Source organism: Mobula birostris, chromosome X (genome assembly GCF_030028105.1).
Source record: "Mobula birostris isolate sMobBir1 chromosome X, sMobBir1.hap1, whole genome shotgun sequence".
Lineage (NCBI taxonomy): Eukaryota > Metazoa > Chordata > Chondrichthyes > Myliobatiformes > Myliobatidae > Mobula > Mobula birostris.
In genome coordinates this window covers 12,564,930-12,589,811 of record NC_092402.1, presented here as the reverse complement: position 1 = coordinate 12,589,811, position 24,882 = coordinate 12,564,930, and positions in this window count along the sequence as shown.

Sequence of the window (24,882 nt, the reverse complement as noted above, 5' to 3'; positions counted from 1 at the left end):
CCTTCCTGATTGTTGGGGGGTAATAACTGTTCCTGAACCTGGTGGTGTGGGTCCTGAGGCTCCTGTACCTCCTTCCTGATGTTTGAGGGGTAATAACTGTTCCTGAACCTGGTGGTGTGGGTCCTGAGACTCCTGTACCTCCTTCCTGATGGCTGAGGGGTAATAACTGTTCCTGAACCTGGTGGTGTGGGTCCTGAGGCTCCTGTACCTCCTTCCTGATGGTTGAGGGGTAATAACTGTTCCTGAACCTGGTGGTGTGGGTCCTGAGACTCCTGTACCTCCTTCCTGATGGTTGAGGGGTAATAACTGTTCCTGAACCTGGTGGTGTGGGTCCTGAGGCTCCTGTACCTCCTTCCTGATGGTTGAGGGGTAATAACTGTTCCTGAACCTGGTGGTGTGGGTCCTGAGGCTCCTGTACCTCCTTCCTGATGGCTGAGGGGTAATAACTGTTCCTGAACCTGGTGGTGTGGGTACTGAGGCTCCTGTACCTCCTTCCTGATGGTTGAGGGGTAATAACTGTTCCTGAACCTGGTGGTGTGGGTCCTGAGGCTCCTGTACCTCCTTCCTGATTGTTGGGGGGTAATAACTGTTCCTGAACCTGGTGGTGTGGGTCCTGAGGCTCCTGTACCTCCTTCCTGATGTTTGAGGGGTAATAACTGTTCCTGAACCTGGTGGTGTGGGTCCTGAGACTCCTGTACCTCCTTCCTGATGGCTGAGGGGTAATAACTGTTCCTGAACCTGGTGGTGTGGGTCCTGAGGCTCCTGTACCTCCTTCCTGATGGTTGAGGGGTAATAACTGTTCCTGAACCTGGTGGTGTGGGTCCTGAGACTCCTGTACCTCCTTCCTGATGGTTGAGGGGTAATAACTGTTCCTGAACCTGGTGGTGTGGGTCCTGAGGCTCCTGTACCTCCTTCCTGATGGTTGAGGGGTAATAACTGTTCCTGAACCTGGTGGTGTGGGTCCTGAGGCTCCTGTACCTCCTTCCTGATGGCTGAGGGGTAATAACTGTTCCTGAACCTGGTGGTGTGGGTCCTGAGACTCCTGTACCTCCTTCCTGATGGCAGCAGCGAGAAGGGAGCATGGTCTGGATGGTGGCTTTGTCATTTCCTGGCTCTGAAGAGGTGTATAATGAGATCATGGCCCTGTCAGAGAATGGTTTTCTTCCAGGAACCTGGGAAATTTTTCATTATCCAATCAACAAAACAAATTTTCACTTTGCTGTTTCTCGGATCTTGTGGGCCTAAACTGGCTGGCGTGTTTCTTAGGTTAAAAACAGTGGCAATAGTTTACACAGAACATTACAGCAAAGTGTGGATCTTCAACTCATGATTTTGTACCGACTAGTGCTTTTGTGATATCCTAGGAGATTCAGCGAACTAGACTCTCGAGAGTGGGGACGGCCATTGCTGGGGGTGGGTGTTGCATTGAGGGAAGATGAACCCGTGGTCGTCTCCATTACTCTGCGCCACTTAAAGTGTCGAGCAAGATTAAAATTGTCAAGGATGAGGGTGGGAAATGAACAGCTGTGCAGCGCCATCTCCCTCTCTTCTCACTATTACCATCGTTGGACAGGGCTCCACGCCACCAGGGTCGGGAGTAGTTGCTTCCCATTGGCTCCTGGATGGGCTCCACCCGCCTCAGCACTGAATGGGCTCTGTATCTGTGGGGACTCGGCAGTTCGTGTTCCATGTGTTTTTTGTGTATTTCTTTTCACTATTTGCACAGTTTGTCCTCTTTTGCATGTTGGACATGTGGCAGTCTGTGTTGTGTGTGTGGATTTGAGTGTGCTTCCTTGTTTTGTGAGTGCTTGCAAGAAGGTGAATCTCAGGGTTGTGTATGGTAAATAGGAGAATGAGGAGGCGGCAGACAGGAGCTACAGGGAGGTAGCAGGAGGCAGGTAACTGCGTGACTGTCAGGAGAAGGAAGGGAATTGGGCAGACAGTGCAGAGTATTCTTGTGGTCGTTCCCCTCAATAATAAGTATACCACTTTGGATACAACAGACAATAGACAATAGGTGCAGGAGTAGGCCATTCGGCCCTTTGAGCCAGCACCACTATTCACTGTGATCATGGCTGATCATCCACAATCAGTATCCAGTTCCTGCCTTATCCCCATAACCTTTGATTCTGCTATCTTTAAGAGCTCTATCCATCTCTTTCCTGAAAACATCCAGAGACTTGGCCTCCACAGCCTTCTGGGGCAGAGCATTCCATATATCCACCACCCTATGGGTGAAAAAGTTTTTCCTCAACTCTGTTCTAAATGGCCTTATTCTTAAACTGTGGCCTCTGGTTCTGGACTCACCAGTGGGAACATGCTTCCTGCCTCCAGTGTGTCCAATCCCTTAATAATCTTCTATGTTTCAATAACATCCCCTCTCGGCCTTCTAAATTCCAGAGTGTACAAGTCCAGTTGCTCCAATCTTTCGACATATGACAGTCCCGCCATCCCGGGAATTAACCTTGTGAACCTACTCTGCACTCCCTCAATAGCAAGAAAGTCCTTCCTCAAATTCGCAGACCAAAACCGCACACAGTACTCCAGGTGTGGTCTCAATAGACAATATAGGTTTCCAGGATACCTTTAGGGCAGAAGACCTATTTGGGGGGGGGGAATGAGCCACAGTGACCAGGTCTCTTGCAGTGAGTCTGGTGATATGGCTCAGAAAGGAAGGGGTGAGAAGAGGACTGCAGTAGTGATAGGGGACTCCATACTTAGAGGAGTAGACTCAAGATTCTGTGGACATGGCAGACACACTTGGACGGTGTGTTGCCTCCCAGGTGCCAGGGTCAGGGATGTTTCGGATTGTGCCCATGGCATTCTAAAGAGTGAGCAGCCAGAAGTTCAGAATCAGAATCAGGTTTATTATCACCGGCATGTGTCGTGAAATTTGTTAACTTAGCAGCTGCAGTTCAATGCAATACATAATATAGAAGAAGAGAAAAAATAAAATAATAATAATCAATCAATCAATAAATTACAGTATATGTATATTGAACAGATTAAAATTGTGCAAAAACAGAAATGAAATATAATTAAAAAGTGAGGTAGTGTTCATGAGTTTAATGGCCATTTAGGAATCAGATGGCAGAGGGGAAGAAGCTGTTCCTGAATCATTGAGTGTGTGCCTTCAGGCTTCTGTACCTCCTATCTGATGGTAACAGTGAGAAAAGGGCATGTCCTGGGTGCTGGAGGTCCTTAATAATGGACGCTGCCTTTCTGAGACACCACTCCCTGAAGATGTTCTGGGTACTTTGAGGCTAGTACTCAAAATGGAGCTAACTAGATTTGCAACCTTCTGCAGCTTCTTTCGGTTCTGTGCGGTAGCCCCTCCATACCAGACAGTGATGCAGCCTGTCAGAATGCTCTCCACAGTACATCTATAGAAGTTTTTGAGTGTATTTGTTGACATACCAAATCACTTCAAACTTCTGATGAAGTATAGTCACTGTCTTGCCTTCTTTATAAGTGCATTGATATGTTGGGACCAGGTTAGGTCCTCAGAGATCTTGACACCTAGGAACTTAAAACTGCTCACTCTCTCCACTTCTGATCCCTCTATGAGGATTGGTATGTGTTCCTTCATCTGATTCTGATCCTGAATAGGATGAATCGGCAGATGAATTTGTGGCTGAGGAACTGGTGCAGGGGGCAGGGTTTCAGATTTATCGATCATTAGTATCTCTTCTGGGGAAGGTACGACTGTACTAAAGGGACAAGTTACATCTGAACCCGAGGGGGACCAATACCCTTGCAGGTAGGCTTGCTGGAGCTGTTGGGGAGGGTTTAAACTAATTCGGCAGGGAGCTGGAAATTGGAATGATAGGGCTAAGAATAGGGATGTTGGCTTACAGGCAGAGACAGTGATAGTGATAGGAAGGACAGGCAGATGATAGGCAAAATTACAAGTCAGTGGGATGAGTTGTAGTGTAAGAGGGGGACAAAATCAAAAAGGGTGATGAATACAGGACTGAAGGTGTTATAATTCAGTGCATGCCGTATATAGAATAAGGTAACTGATCTTGTAGCACAGTTAGAGATTGGCAGGTATGACGTTATGTGCATCACTGAGTCCTAGCTGAAAGAAGATTATAGTTGGGAGCTTCACATCCAAGGATACGCATTGTATCAAAAGGATGGGCAGGTAGGCAGAGGAGGTGACGTGGTATTGTGGGTAAAAAACGAAATTAAATACTTAGAAGGAGGTGACATAGGATCAGAAGATGTAGAATCTTTGTGAGTAGGGGTAAGGAACTGCAAGGGTAAAAAGACGTTGATGGGAGTTATCTGCAGACCTCCAAACAGTAGCCAGGATGTGGGCTACAAATTACAATGGGAAATAGAAAAGTCATATCAAAATAACAATGTTACAATAGACATGGGGGATTTCAATATGCAGTTAGATTGGGGAAATCAGGTTGGTGCTGATATTGGATCCCAAGAGAGAGAATTTGTAAAATGTCTATGAGATAGCTTTTTAGAGTAGCTTGTGGTTGAGCCCATTAGGGGATCAATTGTCTGGATTGGGTGTTGTGTCACGAACTGGATTTGATTAGGGAGCTTAAGGTAAAGGAACCCTTAGGAAACAGTGATGTTAATGTGATAGAATTCACCATGTAATTTGACAGGGAGAAGTTAAAGTCAAATGTATCAGTATTACAGTGGAGTAAAGGGAATTACAGAGGCATTAGGGAGGAGCTGGCCAAAATTGGGTGGAAGGGGGCACTAGCAGGGATGATGGCAGAGCAGCAATGGCTGGAGTTTCTGGGAGCAATTTGGAAGGTGCAGGATAGATACATCCCAAAGAAGAAGAAATATTCTGAAGGCAGGATGATGCAACAGTGTCTGACAAGGGAAGGCAAAGCCAACATAAAAGCAAAAGAGAGAGCATATAATAGAGCAAAAGTTAGTGTAAATTTAGAGGATTTGGAAGCTTTTAAAAACCAACAGAAGGCAACTAAAAAGCCATCAGAAGGAAAAGATGTAATATGAAGGTAAGCTAGCCAATAATATGAAAAATGATATCAAATGTTTTTCTCAGATATATAAAGAGTAAAAGACAGGCGAGAATAATGGACTGCTGGAAAATGACTCTGAAGAGGTAGTAATGTGGAACAAGGAAATACCAAACAAACTAAATAAGTATTTTGCATTATTCTTCACTGTGGAAGACACTAGCAGTATGCTGGAAGTTCGAGAGTGTCAGGGGCAGAAATGAGTGCAGTTGCTATTACTAGGGAGAAGGTACTTGGGAAACTGAAAGGTCTGAAGGTAGATAAGTCACCTGGACCAGATGGACTACACCCCAGGGTTCTGAAAGAGATTGTGGATGTCATGGTCCGGTTCAGGGTCCCTTTAAATTTAGCTTGTTTATGTTACGATCTGGACCGTTGATTCCCTGTTTTCCCATGTCCCTCGACTTTGGTGATTGGAGGCAATTAACACTCAGCTGAACCGGTAGTTTATAGTCTCTGGCTTTCAGCCATTCGGTGCTGGAGCGTCTGCAATGTCATCTGGCCGGAGCAAGCCTTGTCTCCGCCCAAAGCGAGTGTCAGTAATTCGCCTTTCCTCACCGGAGCAACCCTGTCCAGTTACCTTGCCAAAGCGAGCCTGCAAAGTTTCCTCACTGAGGCGGGTCCGTCAGTTAACCGGCCGGAGAGAATCAAGAACCAATGTCTACTGTTCCCAGGCCGAGTCGAGAGCTCGGCACTACCCGGAGGTTCCAAGTCAAGTCCTGCCCCTGGCGGCGTTCAAGTACCATGGCAAGTCCTGGCCCTGGCGGCTTCCCAGTTCTGAGTTAGGTCCTGGCCCTGGTGGTCTGTGATTCCTGTCCTACCCCCTTGTCTGAAACCCTTCTCTGCCCCCCTCGCCTCTCGCCCTCATCTGCAGCCCCTGCCTGCACTTCAGTCTAGTTCCATCACCGGAGCTAGATAGGTACTGTCTGGTGTTCATTCGTGTTGGTCTTGTCTTGTCTTGTCCTCGCCTCCGTGGGGTAAGTCAGGCCATCTTGCCGTTGCCCCGAGGGGAGTCATGTCTTGTCTTGTCCTCGCCTCCGTGGGGTAAGTCAGGCCATCTTGCTGTTGCCCCGCGGGAAGTCGTGTTTTGTCTTGTCTTGTCCTCGCCTCCGTGGGGTAAGTCAGGCCGTCTTGCCATTGCCCCGCGGAGGGTCATGAGTCCCGGCCCTATGTCCTGTACCCAAGGAGGGGTCCCGACTCTGTGTTCTGTGTATGTGTCCATGGTTCCATGTACCTGCTCCACGAGACCGAGGCTCTGTGTTCCCATGTTCCTCCTCTCCCTAGCCCATGTCATGTCCATGCCTGGTTCTGGGGTCCGAGCCCGAGGCAAGACCCAGCTACTGGGTCCATGCCCAGTCTCGGACTCGGAGTCCATACCCTAGCCTCTTCATGTCTCCTCTAGTTCTGGGAGCTGATTCCGAGTCCTAGCCCAGACCCTTGGTCCCAGGCCTAGTCGTAGTCCTGAGTCCTTATCCTGTTCGCTATTCCTGCTTCTGTCTTGCTCTCCTGGTATCGTACAATAAACTAAATCTAAGTAACCTCACAAGATGTGTCTTGCATTTGGGTCCACCCTTGCTCCCAATGCCCCGGCAGTGTGACAGTGGAGACATTAGTAATGATCTCTCAAGAATCAATAGATTCCTGCATGGTTCTGGAGGTCTCCACTCCACTCTTGAAGAAGGGAGGGAGAGCAAAAGAAAGGAAATTATAGGCCAGCTAGCTGACCTTAGCGGTTGGGAAGATGTTGGAGTCAATTGTTAAAGATGAGGTTTCAGGGTACTTGGAGACACATGACAAAATAGACCAAAGTAGCATGGTTTCCTTAAGGGATTATCTTGCCTGACAGATCTGTTGGAACTATTCGAGGAAGTAACAAGCAAGATAGACAAAGAAAAATCGGTGGATGTTGTTTATTTGGATTTTCAGGTCTTTGATAAGGTGCCACACATGAGGCTGCTTAGTAAGATAAGAGCTCTGATATCACAGGAAAGATATGAGCATGGAAAGAAGTTTGGCTGGCTGGCAGGAGGCAAAGAGTGGGAATAAAGGGAAACATCTCTGTTTGGCTGCCGGTGACTAGTGCTGGTCAAACGCTGGAGGGCAGCACTGACAGGAGAGGTCAGCTCCCAAGTGAGCAGAGACTCCACTCTACACCGCCTCCAGCATCGTCTCACCTGGACTGCAGCAGCAGGCAAGCCTGCTGGAGGCCTTGTCCTCGCTGCAACCGAGGCTACGCTGCTGCTTCGTCGCCTGTCTCCCCACCAAAAAGGGAGACAGGCCTGTGGTATCTCATATTATCAATGTCCAGCAGGGTCAGAGAAATGTCCAAGACAGTTACACTGCACACTGCTTTCGCAAACCAACTCTGATGTTGTTCTCAGTGTCGGATGTGGGAGCTCATGGAGTCTCCAAGCCTCCCGGACGTCCACATCTGCGCCAGGTGCATGGAGATGCAGCTCCTAAGGGACCGCGTTACGGAACTGGAGCTGCAGCTCGATGACCTTCGTCTGGTCAGGGAGAGTGAGGAGTTGATAGAGAGGAGTTGCAGGCAGGTGGTCACGCCGGGGCCACGGGAGGCAGACAAGTGGGTCACGGTTAGGAGGGGGAAGGGGAAGAGTCAGGTAATAGGGAGTACCCCGGTGGCTGTGCCCCTTAACAATAGGTACTCCTGTTTGAGTACTGTTGGGGGGGACAGCTTACCCGGGGGGAAGCGACAGTGGCCGTGCCTCCGGCACAGAGTCTGGCCCTGTAGCTCAGAAGGGTAGGGCAAGGAAGAGGAGGGCAGTTGTGATAGGGGACTCGATAGTAAGGGGGTCAGATAGGCGATTCTGTGGACGCAGTCCAGAGACCCGGATGGTAGTTTGCCTCCCTGGTGCCAGGGTCTGTGATTTTTCTGATCGCGTCCAAGATATCCTGAAGTGGGAGGGTGAGGAGGCAGAGGTCATGGTACCAATGACATAGGTAGGAAAATGGAAGAGGTCCTGAAAGGAGAATATAGGGAGTTAGGAAGGGAGTTGAGAAAAAGGACCGCAAAGGTAGTAATCTCGGGATTACTGCCTGTGCCACGCGACAGTGAGAGTAGGAATGCGATGAGGTGGAGGATAAATGCGTGGCTGAGGGATTGGAGCAGGGGGCAGGGATTCAAGTTTTTGGATCATTGGGACCTCTTTTGGCGCAGGCGTGACCTGTACAAAAAGGACGGGTTACACTTGAATCCTAGGGGGACCAATATCCTGGTGGGGAGATTTGCGAGGGCTACTGAGGTGATTTTAAACTAGAATGGTTGGGGGGTGGGAATCAAGTTAAAGAGACTAGGAGAGAGGAGGTTAGTTCACAAATAGAGAAAGCAGGTAAATAGTGTGTGAGGGAGGATAGGCAGGGGACAGAGATCAGGAGCACTCAGACCAAAGATGTAGGGGGCAAGGAAGTAAAAGATAACAAAGTTGTTTGCTCTATTAAGGATAAAAAGAGCGTAAGAGGTGGAGAGTTTCTTAAATGCATCTATTTTAACGCTGGGATCATTGTAAGAAAGGTGGATGAGTTTAGAGCATGGATTGATACCTGGAAATATGATGTTGTAGCTATTAGTGAAACTTGGTTGCAGGAGGGGTGTGATTGGCAACTAAATATTCCAGGATCTCGTTGCTTCAGGTGTGATAGAATAGGAGGGGCAAGAGGGGGAGGTGTTGCATTGCTTGTCAGAGATTATATAACAGCGGTGCTTTGGCAGGATAGATTAGTTGGCTCGTCCAGGGAGGTTGTTTGGGTGGAATTGAGGAATAGGAAAGGTGTAGTGACGCTTATAGGGGTGTATTATAGACCACCTAATGGGGAGTGAGAATTGGAGGAGCAAATTTGTAAGGATATAACAGATATTTATAGTAAGCACAAGGTTGTGATTGTGGGAGATTTTAATTTTCCACACATAGACTGGGAAGCCCATACTGTAAAAGGGCTGGATGGTTTGGAGTTTGTAAAATGTGTGCAGGATAGTTTTTTGCAGCAATACATAGAGGTACCAACTAGAGAAGGGGCAGTGTTGGATCTCCTGTTAGGGAATGAGATAGGTCAGGTGACAGAGGTTTGTGTTGGGGAACACTTCGGGTCCAGTGATCACAATGCCATTAGTTTCAATATAACTATGGAGAAGGATAGGTCTGGACCCAGGGTTGGGATTTTTGATTGGAGAAAGGCTAACTTTGAGGAGATGCGAAAGGATTCAGAAGGAGTGGATTGGGACAATTTGTTTTATGGGAAGGATGTAATAGAGAAATGGAGGTCATTTAAAGGTGAAATTTTGAGGGCACAGGATCTTTATGTTCCTGTTAGGTTGAAAGGAAAGGTTAAAAGTTTGAGAGAGCCATGGTTTTCAAGGGATATAGGAAACTTGGTTCGGAAAAAGAGAGGGATTTACAATAAATATAGGCAGCTTGGAGTTAATGAGGTGCTCGAGGAATATAAAGAATGTAAAAAGAATCTTAAGAAAGAAACTAAAAAAGCTAAGATACGGGGCAGCTTTAGCAAGTAAGGTGAAAATAAATCCAAAGGGTTTCTACAGTTATATTAATAGCAAAAGGATAGTGAGGGATAAATTGGTCCCTTAGAGAATCAGAGTAAATGACTATGGGCGGAGCCAAAAGAGATGGGGGAGATTTTGAACTATTCCTTTTCTTCGGTATTCACTAAGGAGAAGGATATTGAATTGTGTAACATAAGGGAAACAAGTAGGGAAGTTATGGAAAGTATGACGATTAAAGAAGAGGAAGTACTGGTGCTTTTAAGGAATATAAAAGTGGATAAGTCTCCGGGTCCGGACAAAATATTCCCTAGAACCTTGAGGGAAGTTAGTGTGGAAATAGCAGGGGCTCTGACAGAAATATTTCAAATGTCATTAGAAACGGGGACGGTGCCGGAGAATTGGCATGTTGCTCATGTTGTTACATTGTTTAAGAAGGGTTCTAAGAGTAAACCTAGCAATTATCGGCTGTGAGTTTGATGTCAGCGGTGGGTAAATTGATGGAAAGTATTCTTAGAGATGGTATATATAATTATCTGGATAGACAGGGTCTGATTAGGAACACTCAACATGGATTTGTGCGTGGAAGGTCATGTTTGACAAATCTTACTGAATTTTTTGAAGAGGTTACTAGGAAAGTTGACGAGGGCAAAGCGGTGGATGTTGTCTATATGGACTTCAGTAAGGCCTTTGACAAAGTTCCACACAGAAGGTTAGTTAGGAAGGTTCAATCATTAGGCATTAATATGGAAGTAGTAAAATGGATTCAGCAGTGGAGACGCCAGAGAGTAGTGGTGGATAACTGTTTGTCAGATTGGAGGTCGGTGACTAGTGGTGTGCCTCAGGGATCTGTACTGGGTCCAGTGTTGTTTGTCATATATATTAATGATCTGGATGATGGGGTGGTAAATTGGATTAGTAAGTATGCAGATGATACTCAGATAGGTGGTGTTGTGGATAATGAAGTCGGTTTTCAAGGCTTGCAGAGAGATTTAGGCCAGTTAGAAGAGTGGGCTGAAAGATGGCAGATGGAGTTTAATGCTGATAAATGTGAGGTGCTACATTTTGGTAGGAATAATCAAAATAGGACATACATGGTAAATGGTAGGGCATTGAAGAATGCAGTAGAACAGAGGGATCTAGGAATAATGGTGCATAGTTCCCTGAAGGTGGAATCTCATGTGGATAGGGTGGTGAAGAAAGCTTTTGGTATACTGACCTTTATTAATCAGAGCATTGAGTATAGGAGTTGGGATGTAATGTTGAAATTGTACAAGGCATTGGTGAGGCCAAATTTGGAGTATTGTGTACAGTTTTGGTCACCGAATTACAGGAAAGATGTCAATAAAATTGAGAGAGTACAGAGGAGGTTTACTAAAATGTTGCCTGGGTTTCATCTCCTAAGTTACAGAGAAAGATTGAACAAGTTAGGTCTTTATTCTTTGGAGCATAGAAGGTTGAGGGGGGACTTGACAGAGGTATTTAAAATTATGAAGGGGATTGATAGAGTTGAAGTGGATAGGCTTTTTCCATTGAGAGTGGAGGAGATTCAAACAAGAGGACATGAGTTGAGAGTTAAAGGGCAAAAGTTTAGGGGTAACATGAGGGGGATCTTCTTTACTCTGAGAGTGGTAGCTGTGTGGAACGAGCTTCCAGCAGAAGTGGTTGAGGCAGGTTCGATGTTGTTGTTTAAAGTTAAATTGGATAGATATATGGACAGGAAAGGAATGGAGGGTTATGGGCTGAGTGCAGGTTGGTGGGACTAGGTGAGAGTAGGAGTGCGGCACGGACTAGAAGGGCCAAGACTTCACCTTCTCTCGGCCACCTGCAGATTCTCCTTCCCCGACTCAACTTCCGATTTCTTGTTCTCCTGGCCGAGCACCAGCTTCTCCTCCTCCCGGCCGAGCACCGGCTTCCCCTTCTCCCTGCTGAGCGCTGGCTTCACCTTCTCCCGTCCGCCCGTCATCTTCACCTGCTCCTGGCCACCCACCAGGTTCTCCGTCTCCCAGCTGTCTGCCAGCTTCTCCTCTTCCCGGCTGAGGGCCAGCTTCTCTTTCTCTCGGCCGTCCACTGGTTTCTCCTTCTCCCGGCCAAGGGCTGTCCGCCAGCTTCTCCTTCTCCTGGCAAATGCAATGTTGGCATTCATTTGAAGAGGACTAGAATATAAAAGCATGGATCTAATCTTGAGGCTTTGTAAGGCACTGGTGAGGCCTGACTTGAAATATGTGAGCTGTTTTGGGCTCCGTATCTTAGAAACGATGGGCCGACATTGGAGAGGGTTCAAAGGAGGTTGGTGAAATTTTTGTGCTGCATCGGATCCAGAGTAACAATTGTTTTGTTCTCCTTCACACCTGTGCTGGAGATGACATTGAACTATCTTGAATCTTGAGTGAGAAGAGAGTGGTGTTGACCACTGTCTAATGCAGTCAAATGTTCTCAGGTTTCTAGACAGCTGTCTGGGTGAGGGGCAGACATCTGACCAGTGACCCATGTAACTTCAGGAGGGGAATAAAACATTGGTTCCATGACTGATTACCGAGAGAGGAAAAGTTTTTTTTAATTACACACGGCGTGTTCATGCTGACCAGTTCCAGGGCACTTCACGATACGAGATGGTTCAATGTCATTTCCAGTACACAAGTATAAAGGAGAACGAAATAACTGTTACTCCGGATCCAATGCAGCACAAAAAAACACAATACAATAAAGAACACGATAAAAAATTTTTAAAAACAATAGGTGAAAACACATAAGATAGCTTATATACATAGATTGATTGTCTGTCCATAAAGTGATGCTGGGCTCAGGAGTGTCTGTACATGAGGTGACTGTGACAGGAAATGATAAAGTAGTGGTGATCGGGGGTGTGGTGGGGTGGGTTAGTGGGTGAAGGTGTTGATCAGCCTTACTGCTTGGGGAAAGTCACTGTTTTTGAGTCTGGTGGTCCTGGAGGCTACATAGCCTCCCTGATGGGAGTGGGACAGACAGTCCATGAGCAGGTTGGGAGGGGGGATCCTTCATGATGTTACTGGCCCTTCCTGGCACCTTTCTGTACATCTGCCATTAATGGCAGATAGACTGGTGCTGGTGATGTGTTGGGACAGTTTTGACTACCCATTGTAGAGTCTTCATGTCCACCACAATGCAGCTTCCATGCCATTTTCTATTTGTAACATTCCCTGGTTGTGAGTTACAAATCTGCAAATATTGACAGAAGCTATCACTTACAACATTATATACCTCAGAAGCCTCTCAAAAGCCTTGTTACTGCAAGAGGCAGAGTAAAAGTGTTTAATTGCAGTGGTTTATCCGGTTCCCCATCTGTTTATCACACTTTTTTTGACTCATTTAGCAAATCTCTTCTGGCGGATGTGTACAGAGGAATAAGAGGGGATGTGCACTCAGTGGCCACTTTATTAGATACACCTGTTCACCTGCTCGTTAATGCAAATATCTAATCAACCAATCATGTGGCAGCAACTCAATGCATAAAACCACACAGACAGTGTCAAGAGGTTCAATTGTTGTTCAGACCAAACATCAGAATGGGGAAGAAATGTGATCTAGGTGAGTTAGACTGTGATATGATTGTTGGTGCCAGACAGGGTGGTTTGAGTATCTCTGAAACTGCTGACCTTCTGGGATTTTCACACACAACAGTCTCCAGAGTTTACAGAGAAAGGTGCGAAAAACAAAACAAAAAATCCAGCAAGCGGCAGTTTTGCGGGCAAAAGTGCCTCGTTAATGACAGAGGTCAAAGGAGAATAGCCAGACTGGTTCAAGCTGACATGAAGGTGACAAGCTCCCTGTATCCTTTACGTTAAGCTGGATAGTATATTTGCAGCCAGTGGCTCAGCACACATTTGTCTTGAATAAAGGTTTTCAAATTAGTTTTGTTTCTCACATGTACATTTGTATATCGAAACATACAGTGAAATGCGTTGTTTGCAACAATGACCAATATAGCCTGAGAAAAGTGCTGGGGGCAGCCCACAAGTGTCACCATACTTCCAGTGCCAACATAACATGCCCACAACTTACTAACCATAACCGGTACATCTTTGAATTGAATTAACTTTATTACTTACATCCTTCACATACACGAGGAGTAAAAATCTTTACGTTACCTCTCTGTCTGAATCTGCAAAGTGTAATTTATAGCAATTTGTAATAATTAGTATGTACAACAGGACAGTCAATATAGCTTAGAAATACAATTGTATCAGCATGAATTAATCAGTCTGAAGAAGCTGTCCCGGAACCTGTTGGTCCTGGCTTTAATGCTGTGGTACCGTTTTCCGGACGGTAGCAGCTGGAACAGTTTGTAGTCAGGATGACTCAAGTCCCCAATGATCCTTCGGGTTCCTTTTACATGCCTGTCTCTGTAAATGTCCTCAATACTGGGAAGTTCACATCTACAGATGTGCTGGGCTGTCCACACCACCCTCTGCTGAGTCCTGCGATTGAGGGAGGTACAGTTCCCATACCAGGCAGTGATGCAGCCAGTCAGGATGCTCTCAATGGTGCCCCTGTAGAAAGTCCTTAGGATTTGTGGACCCATACCAAACTTCTTCAACCATCTGAGGTGAAAGAGGCGCTGTTGTGTCTTTTTCACCACACAACCAGTATGTACAGACCACATGAGGTCCTCAGTGATGTTTATGCTGAGGAACTTAAAGCTGTTCACCCTCTCAACTCCAGATCCATTGACATCAATAGGGGTTAGCCTGTCTCCATTTCTCCTGCAGTCCACAACCAGCTCCTTTGTTTTTGCAACATTGAGGGAGAGGTTGTTTTCTTGACACCACTGTGTCAGGGCAATGACTTCTTCTCTGTAGGCTGCCTCATTATTATTTGAGATAAGGCCAATCAATTTAGTGTCATCTGCAAATTTAATTAGCTGTGTGTGGTGACACAGTCAAGGGTATACAGAGAGTAAAGGAGGGGGGCTTAGGACACAGCCCTGGAGGGGCACTGGTGTTAAGGGTCAGAGGGGCAGAGGTGAGGGAGCCCACTCTTACCACCTGCCAGTGATCTGACAGGAAGTCCAGGATCCAGCTGCACAAGGCAGGGTGAAGGCTGAGGTCGCTGAGCTTCTTGTCGAGCCTGGAGGGAATTATGGTGTTGAATGTCATAGTCATACTTTATTGATCCCAGGGGGAAATTGGTTTTCGTTACAGTTGCACCATAAATAATAAATAGTAATAGAACCATAAATAGTTGAATAGTAATATGTAAATTATGCCAGTAAATTATGAGATAAGACCAGGACCAGCCTATTGGCTCAGGGTGTCTGACCCTCCAAGGGAGGAGTTGTAAAGTTTGATGGCCACAGGCAGGAATGACTTCCTATGACGCTCTGTGCTGCATTTCGGTGGAATGAGTCTCTGGCTGAATGTACTCCTGTGCCCACCCAGTACATTATGTAGTGGATGGGAGACATTGTCCAAGATGGCATGCAACTTAGACAGCATCCTCTTTTCAGACACCATCGTCAGAGAGTCCAGTTCCATCCCCACAACATCACTGGCCTTACGAATAATTCGTTGTTCTGTTGGTGTCTGCCACCCTCAGCCTGCTGCCCCAGCACACAACAGCAAACATGATAGCACTGGCCACCACAGACTCGTAGAACATCCTCAGCATCGTCCGGCAGATGTTAAAGGACCTCAGTCTCCTCAGGAAATAGAGACGGCTCTGACTCTTCTTGTAGACAGCCTCAGTGTTCTTTGACCAGTCCAGTTTATTGTCAATTCATATCCCCTGGTATCTGTAATCCTCCATCATGTCCACACTGACCCCCTGGATAGAAACAGGGGTCACCGGTACCTTAGCTCTCCTCAGGTCTACCATCAGCTGCTTAGTCTTTTTCACATTAAGCTGCAGAATGCTGAACTGTAGTCCAAGAACAGCATTCTCACATAAGCATCCCTCTCCTCCAGGTGTGTAAGGACGGTGTGTAGAGCTGTAGCTATTGCGTCACCTGTTCATCGGTTCTGTCGGTAGGTGAATTGTAGGGGTGTGAGAGGAAACCAGAGCACCTGGAAGAAACCCATGTGGTCACAGGGAAAAACATACAAACTCCTTACATACGACGGCGGGGATTGGCCCTAACCGCTATGCCACCATGCTATCCATCACAGTAAATGCATCAGCAGCTTCCATTTATGCCACCGACACCAGGCTGAAACATCCCAAGGGTCATTCACCGGACTGCTGCCTGCATTACAAGGCATGAGCCAAAAGGAGAGGTTGGGCAAACTTGAAACCCTGAAAGAACAGAGGCTGAGGGTATCCATAGAAACAGAGAAATCTACAGCACGTTACAGGCCCTTCGGCCCACAATGTTGTGCCGACCATGCAACCTACTCTAAAACTGCCTCGAATTTCCCCACCACAAAGCCCTCTTTTTCTAAGCTCCATCCACCTATCTAAGAGGCTCTTAAAAGACCCTATTGTATCCAATGATCTGATGTAAGTTTATTGAATTATGAGAGGCATAGATAGAGTAAACAGCTGGTATCTTTTCCCCAAAGTTTGAAATGTTTAATATATGCACTTTAAGTGATATATTTTAAATGCAAACCTGTATTTAAAGTTCAAAGGAGTCCGAATCACAATCAGGTTTGTTATCATTGACCTATGTCATGAAATGGATGGCAGGGTGGAGATACGTCTCTACCAAATTAGATGTAAAGTGCTCCTTCTCTCCGCTAGCTTGCAGGTCACCCTTGGTCGTCACTTCAGAACAGAGATGAAGAGGAACTTCTTTAGCCCGAGGGTGATGAATCTGTGGAATTCATTGCCACAGACAGCTGTGGAGGCCAAGTCTTTGGGTATATTTAAAGAGGAGTTTGATGGGTTCTTGATTAGTCAGGGCATTAAAGGTTACAGGAAGCAGGAGAATGAGTTGAGAGGGATAATAAATCGGCCATGACTGAATGGCTGAGCAGACTCGATGGGCCGAATGGCTTGATTCTGATCCCATGTCTTATGGTTGTATGGTCTTCCTCCAGCATTTCATGTCAGCTTCCTCTGAGTTCGTCACATTTCGTTTGTTCACTGCTGCTGTTGTTGTCGAGTGAGGTTGGAGGTCCGTGTCAGTAGCACATCATCCCTAAGTTAAAGGACAGAGACCTTCATGTCCCAGTTCAGGCTGAAGACCAAATCTAGGGGCAAAAGGCATTAAGCTCCTCATGGGACAAGATTAGATTGGATTAACTTTTTTGTCACATGTACAGTACATTTGTGGCGGGGTGGAGATATGTCTCTACCAAAGGAGGCGTAAGGTGCTCCTTCCCTCCGCTAGCCTTGGGCAAGGTGTAGCACCTGCTTAGCCCCGGATCAGGGTCACGTGAAACCACGGGAGCAGGTGGTGGATGGTCGTACGAGCAGCCGGTGTAGATCACAAGTCCTGGTTATGCGACCACTGACGCCAGGCAGACAATCTCTGAAGAGTATCGACAATGGCTGGGGTCACCCGTCTTGTAAAGGCACTGCCCAGAAGAAGGCAAAGGCAAACCACTTCTGTAGAAAAATTTGCCAAGAAGAATCGTGGTCATGGAAAGACCGTGATCGCCCACATCACAGGACACGGCGCATCATGATGATGTCATACAACACGGCACATAACGATGATGATGAAATTGTGAAATTTGTTGTTTTACAGCAGCAGTACAAGTGTCATATATTGAAAACTATAAGATACAATAAGAAACATAAAGATATAAAGAAGCTGCGTAAAAAGCGAACAAATTGGGTTCAATGACCGCTCAGAAATCTGATGGCGGAGGTGAAGAATCAGTTCGTAAGACATTGATTATGTGTCTTCATGCTCCTGTACCTCCTCCCCGATGGTAGTAATGAGAAGAGGGCACGTCCTAGGTGGTGACTGTCCTTCATGGTGACGTGTAGGGCATTCTCTTTTACACAGAGAATGGTGGGTGCCTAGACTGAACAGCTAACCAGAGGTTAAGTGACGAAAGAGATCTGCCCTGAACTGTGCCTTAAGGTGGCAGAGATACACCTTTACCAGTAATCTCTCAGCAGGAACATACATCCACTAAAGATTAAAGGTTAGCTTTATTTGTCATACTTTATATACATTGAAACACGGTGAAATTCACTGTGTGTTGACGATGAACAGAGTCCAAGGATTGTGCTGGAGGAAGCTCATAGGGGTCGGCATGCTTCCAGCTCCCACGTAGCCCGCCCACAACTCACTAACCCCAACCACACATCTTTGGAATGTGGGAACTGAACTCCGATAGTTGGCACTGCAAAGCATTAAGTGAGGCACTGCGCTACCACACCATGACAAGAATAGCTCACTCACAAGAACTTAGAAGCGGAGATTCTCTCAGTTAGTTTTACATAGGCATGACTTTTCCCTTGGCGAAATAAAGACGAGTTTGTATTTTGTTCATGTTTGTCTGACTGTTGTATAAAATAAGTGGCAATATGAAGAAATCTCAGTATGGGCTACATAGAGCAAATACTCACAACATCTCAGACTATTTACTCTACTCTTCTCTGACAGAGTGTTCAGCTACCCTTACAAATTGTTGTCAATTCCCCATAGAAACCATTTTATCTAGATGCATCACAGCTTGTCGGGCCGAACCAAAGGTGGTGACGAATCAGCACCCAGGAGGGATATTGAAAATCTGGCTTAGAGGTGCCGTAACAACAACCTCTCACTCAATGTCAGCAAGACCAAGGAGCTGATCATTGATTTCAGGAGGAGGAAACCAGACGTCCATGAGCCAGTCCTCATCAGGGGATCAGAGGTGGAGAGGATGAGCAACTTTAAATTTGTTATTATTTTGGAGGACCCTGGGCCCTGCATGTAAGGGCAATTACAAACAAAACATGGTAGCACCTCTACTTCTCTTTGAGTTTGCAAAGATTTGACTTTGACAAACTTCTATAGACGTGTAGTGGCTACATCACAGCCTGGTAGGGAAACACCAATGCTCTTGAATGGAAAATCCTACAAAAAGTAGTGGATACAGCCCAGTCTATCATGGCTAAAGCCCTTCCGACCACCGAGTGCATAAAACATTGTTGCAGGAAAGCAGCTTCCATCAGGAAGGAGCTACAGGAGCCTCAGGACCCACACCACCAGGTTCAGGAACAGTTATTACCCCCTCAACCATCAGGAAGGAGGTACGGGAGCCTCAGGTCCCACACCACCAGGTTCAGGAACAGTTATTACCCTTCAACCATCAGGAAGGAGGTACAGGAGCCTCAGGACCCACACCACCAGGTTCAGGAACATTTATTACCCCTCAACCATCAAGAAGGAGGTACAGGAGCCTCAGGACCCACACCCCCAGGTTCAGGAACAGTTATTACCCCTCAACCATCAGGCTCCTGAACCAAAGGAGATAACTTCACTCAGGTTCACTTATCCCAACACTGAACTGTTCCCACAAACCATGGACTCACTCTCAAGGATTCTTTGTCTCGTGTTCTCAATATTTATTGCTTATTTATTTTGAATAGACTCTTCTTGGGCTTCCAGCTGGGTATAGGTATCGATCATAACCGACGTTTCGATTACAAACTCTGCCATCTTCATCAGGGATGATGGCATGTCTAGTCCAGTGGTATTTATATCCCTGTAGTCCGTCCCTCCTGATTGACTAGCCCTCATCTAATCAGCTTTCCACTCTCCCACCTTGTTTACAACCAAATTCCAGTTCTTACTTAGAGCGAGACTTTTGTCCTTGTTAAGGTGCTTTTCCTCTAGTTTTATTTCAATGGCTTCCTTCACCAGGCTGTCCCAAAAACCCTTGGCATGGCACAGTAGTTTACTGCCATCGGAGTGAATCCTATGGCCAGTGCAATTGCAAAGTTCTGCTATCGCCGATTTCTCTGGGTAACCCAAATGGATACATCTCCTGTGCTCCTTGATGTGGGTTTCCACTGTGCGTCCCATTTGGCCGCTATACACTGCTCCGTATTCACAGAGAGTCCTGTAAACACCAGCCAAGCTGAGTCCCAGCTCACATTTGACCTGCATAAGCTGTGATTTCAGCTTCCTTATGGGTTTGTGGATGGTATTAATCTGGTATTTCTTCAGGATCCTGGCAATCCTTCCAGAAACCGTGGAAATACAGGGAAAACAGGCGGTAGCCACAAGTTCCTCCTCATTGTTAGGTTTCCTGGTTTTCTCCGTCGGCCCTTTTAGGGGCCCGATTGATTTCCTTCACCTTGTAGCCACGAGTAACATCGTGCGTGATTGTCTTATTTCCTTGTGGAGACCCTCCAGGTCTGAAATAGTGTTTACATGTTTAATCAAAGTAGAAAGAACCACTCTATGTTGGGAGACGTGATGGTGGCTGTTATTGTTTAAGTGTAAGCCTATGTGAATGGGTTTCTGATAGACACCACGTACGAGGTTACAATCCGGTTTCCATTGTATTAGAATGTCCAAGAATGGGAGGCAACCATTTTGTGGCAAAAGACAACAGGCTGTGCAAATACAAAATGAAATAACTAATAATAAATAAATAAATAAATAAATAAATAAGCAATAATAATAAATAATGCCTACACCCAAGCTGGTTCGGTCCTTCATTGATTCTATAGTGGTTATTATTCTATTGTGAATTTATTGAGTATCATCATCATCTTTATGTGGGCAATCATGATCTTATGACCATGGTTGTTCTTGGCAAATTTTATCCACAGAAGTGTTTGCCATCGCCTTCTTCTGGGCAGTGTCTTTACAAGACGGGTGATCCCAGCCACGATCAATACTCTTCACAGACTGTCTGGCTGGTGTAGGTGGTCACATAACCAGGACTTGTGATCTGCACCGGCTGCTCATACGACCATCCACCACCTGCCCCCGTGGCTTCACCTGATCCTGATCGGGGGGTGGGGGGCTAAGCAGGTGTTACACCTTGCCCAAGGGTGACCTGCAGGCTAGCGGAGGGAAGGAGAGCCTCACACCTCCTTTGGTAAAACATATCTCCACCCCATCACCCATTATTGAGAATGGCCACAAGAAAATAAATTTCTAGGGTGCATATGTACTGTACTTTGATAATAAGTTTACTTTGAACTTTGGGGAAACTGCTCTGTCTGAGACTGCAAAAACACTACGGAGAGCTGCGGACACAGCACAACACAAGAATCGGCCTCCCCCCTATGGACTCTGTCTACACGTCTCACTGCCTCGGTAAAGCAAGCAGCAAATCAAAGACCTCACCCACTCTGGACATCCTCTCTCCTCCCCTCTCCCATTGGGTAGAAGATACAAAAGCCTGAACCACTAGGCCCAAGGACAGCTACTATCAGATTATTGAATGGTTCCCTAGTACCACAGTCGACCTCCTTATGCACACACCTTCACTACACTTTGTTCTGAATGTTATTATTTATTTTACCTTGCACTGCCCCAAGGCATCGCGGAATGAATTCTGACGAAGTCCTGACGAAGGGTCTCGGCCTGAAACATCGACTGTACCTCTTCCTAGAGATGCTGCCTGGCCTGCTGCGTTCACCAGCAACTTTGATGTGTGTTGCTTGAATTTCCAGCATCTGCAGAATTCCTGTTGTTTGTGGAATGAATTCATCGGTTTGAACAGTATGCAAGGCAAGGTTTTTCACTGGGCCTCAGTAAAGTGAAATAAACACAAAAGATTCTGCAGATGCTGGAAATCCAGAGCAACACACACACACAAAATTCTGGAGGAACTCAGGAGGCCAGGCAGCATCTGTGAAGAGGAATAAACAGAGAGCATTTCAGGCTGAGACCTTTATCTGTTTATTCCTCTCCATAGATGCTGACTGACCTGCTGAGTTCCTCCAGCATTTAATGTACGACAATAATAAACCAATTCTAAACCCAATTTCCTGTTCGTAGTTTTCTCCACAAGAGCTAGAGGTGGCCATTCAACTGCCCTGCCATTCAATATGATCAGGGCTGATGTATCCCAGACAACTCCTTCTCAGTATCAGGTTCAAGTTGAAGTTTAATTGTCATTCAACTATACATGAATACAGCCAAATGAAACAGTGTTACTCTGGGGTCAAGGTACAAAACATAGCACCAACAGTCATACACGGAACAAGACACATATAGCATGTATAGTTACAATAGCAATCAAGTCCTGTAGATTGATGGTGCATGGGACGTCATCGGCAAGAACAAGCCAGCAGCAGTCTGATCATCACACCGTAGTACGGCACAGCCGAACGCGATCCATTTTGTCTTCCACCGAGCAAACACTGGAGTGTGCAGCAGCAATAGGAGGGAGCAGCCCCCCACCGAGCATTGGCGCCCACCGTGTCACACCGCCTCTGGCTTTTCCTCCCGTAGGTTGGCAAAACAGGCGGCCCCACGGCATGAGAGCCTGGTCTGTGCAACAACTGAGGTTATGCTGGCTGGTCTCACCAACGAACCAATGAATCAGAACCTCATAGTCCTCAAATCCCATGATCTTTCAGATATTCGTTCCAAGGAGCTGGTGCATAATTAGACCATTTGCCCTATTGAGAGTTTGATAGAGAGTTTCCTGCACAAGAGGGGTACTTCCAAATACTTCAGTTTTAACTAACCAGCCCTATTCACCCCTCCCCCGGGCGAGATTCTTAGACTCGTGAAAATATGTCACCATCTACCCTGTTATATCCCCTCAGGGTCTTATAGGATCATCATTCTGGACTCAGAAGACTACAACTATTTTAAACTACTAACTCTCTGTAACAAAGTCCCTCAACTAGCAGACCTCCGCAGACCAGCAGACATCCGAGATCAGCAGAGCCCCAGACCAGCAGACCTCCCCAGACCAACAGACATCCCAGTTCAGCAAACATCCCATACCAGCAGATCCGTCCAGAACAGCAGACCTGCCCGGACCACCAAATATATCCGACTATCAGACCTACCCAGACCAGCAGACCTCAGACCATGAGGCATTTCAGACCAGCAGACATCCCAAGCCACCACACCTGCCCAGACCAGCAACCTGCCCAGACATGCCGGACCATCAGACCTACACAGACCACATGAGACACTTCAGACCACTAGACATCCCCAGATCAGCAGACATCCCTTGATATCTGCTTCTGGAAAATTTAAAGGAAGTTTGTGCATCTAATCTCGATGGAATCCCTCGTGCCTGTATTAACTGGTATGCTTTGCTTCTGCTGAACCAGGACCTAATGGCCTGTCTGGTTGGTTCAAGTAGATGATGAAGGTTCTTGTGCTTTATTTCCAAAGAGCCATTTACTTTAACCAGCCTTCCTCCCTCAGTCAGCAGCCGTGAGAGCTGAATAGCTGAGTTTTGCAAACTAAACATTTCCAGGACGTCAGAGCACTGTGCGAAAACAACTCTCTACAAAGTACTCTAGGTCATGTTCAAACAATGTAATTATTGTACTGCCGTTAGCATGGCTTTTACCTTAATGATGGAAAGGTTATTGGCAAATATTTGTCATAGTCACTGTTGATTGCAGGCAGATAAAAACTGCATTATTCTCTAAGTAGAATATCACTGAGAAATCCTGGATGTGTCCTTTGCTGCTGGATTGTATTGCCACTCTGAGGATCATCACCTTGTCATGGTGAAGAGGCCAGTGAGTTCCTGGGATCCCGTCTGGTAGGGTCACACATGGCAGTAAGGTCAAGGGAAGTTCAAAATCAGAATCAGGTTTAATATCACCGACTTACCTTGTGAAATTTGTTGCGGCAGCAGTACATTGCAATATATAATAATAGGAACTGTAATTTACAGTAAGAAGTACGTAAATTTAAAAATATGAAAGTATATTAAAAGGTTGCCACTACATTGTGGGCCGAAGGACCTGTGCTGTGCTGTAATGTTCTATGTTCTATGTACCGTTCAAAGCATTCTGACTGGTGGCAGCGAGTGGCTCCAATGCACAGGATCACAAGAGGTTCTGGAGGGTTGTAGACTCAGCCAGTTCCATCACAGGCACAACCCTCCCACCACAAGGGCAGCTTCAAAAGGCGCTGCCTCAGGGGGGGCATCCATCACAAAGGACCCTCACCGTCTGTGACATGCTCTCTTCTCAGTACTATCATTAGGGCCGAGGTGTGCAGGAGAGAACAAAATAATTGTTACTCTGGATCTAATGCAGCATAAAATGACACAATAAGCAAAAGCAGAAACATATATACACACACGAGGGGTAATTGATAAGTTTGTGGCCTAAGGTAGAAGGAGTCAATTTTAGAAAACCTGGCACATTTATTTTTCCTACATTTAGTCCAGCAGTCGTGGAGCATACGGATCCCTTCTTTGTAGAAGTCGGTGTCTTGGACCTCTAGAAAGTGTTCACAGCAGGGGTGATTGATAAGTTCGTGGCCTACAGTAGAAGGAGATGAGTTATTAACTGCAAACTTTCTGCATTTTCACTCAAAGAGTTGAACTGTCTGTGCACGTAACGAGAGCTGTATAACTCATCTCCTTCTACCTTAGGCCACGAACTTATCAATCACCCCTGCTGTGGACCACTTCTACAAGGAAGGGATCTGTATGCTCCATGACCGCTGGACTAAATGTGTACATGTAGGAGGGGACTATGTTGAAAAATAAATGTGCTAGGTTTTCTAAAATTGACTCCTTCTACCGTAGGCCACGAAGTTATCAATCACCGTGTGTGTGTGTGTATTTCTGTTTTTATGCTACATTTATGAAAGCAATCTTATAAAAAGCACACGTACAAGTAACTGCTGGTGTTGAATGTGATTCGAAGTGGCAACTCCAAGGCAAGGCAGAGTCGAGATGGCAGGGCCTGGGTCCAAGAGCAGAACGAGCTGAGGTTCGGCCAGTTTAACTGCCAGGCCAGATTGAAAAGGTCAGGGTGTTGGGACTGGAGGCGAAGGACGGGCCGGTGTTGAGCTCCCTGCTCAATGAGTGTTACTCATCTCTGCGCTCAACTGAGGCCGTGGCCTGCAACTAACCGGCTCCTGGACTGTCTGCAGTGACGACTGGCTTTGTGGCTGTGGGTTCACTTTTGTCAACTTCAGTTCTAAATGTTACTTGCTTACTTTTATTGTTTGCACGATTTGATTTTTTTTCTGCACGTTGTGTGTTCCACAGTCTTCTTTTTCAATGGGTGTCATTGGGTTTCTTTGTTTTGTGGCTGCCTGTAAGGAGACAAATCTCAAGCCTGTATATACACTAGTATACTGTACATACTTTGGTAATAAATGTACTTGGAACTTTGAATTTGTATATGGACACCAAAATTGGCCTTTCTCCAAATAGAATTTCAAGCCGAGGACCAGACCTATCCTTCTCCATAATTATCTTGGAACTAATGGCATTATGACCACTGGATGCAAAGTATTCCCTACACAAACTT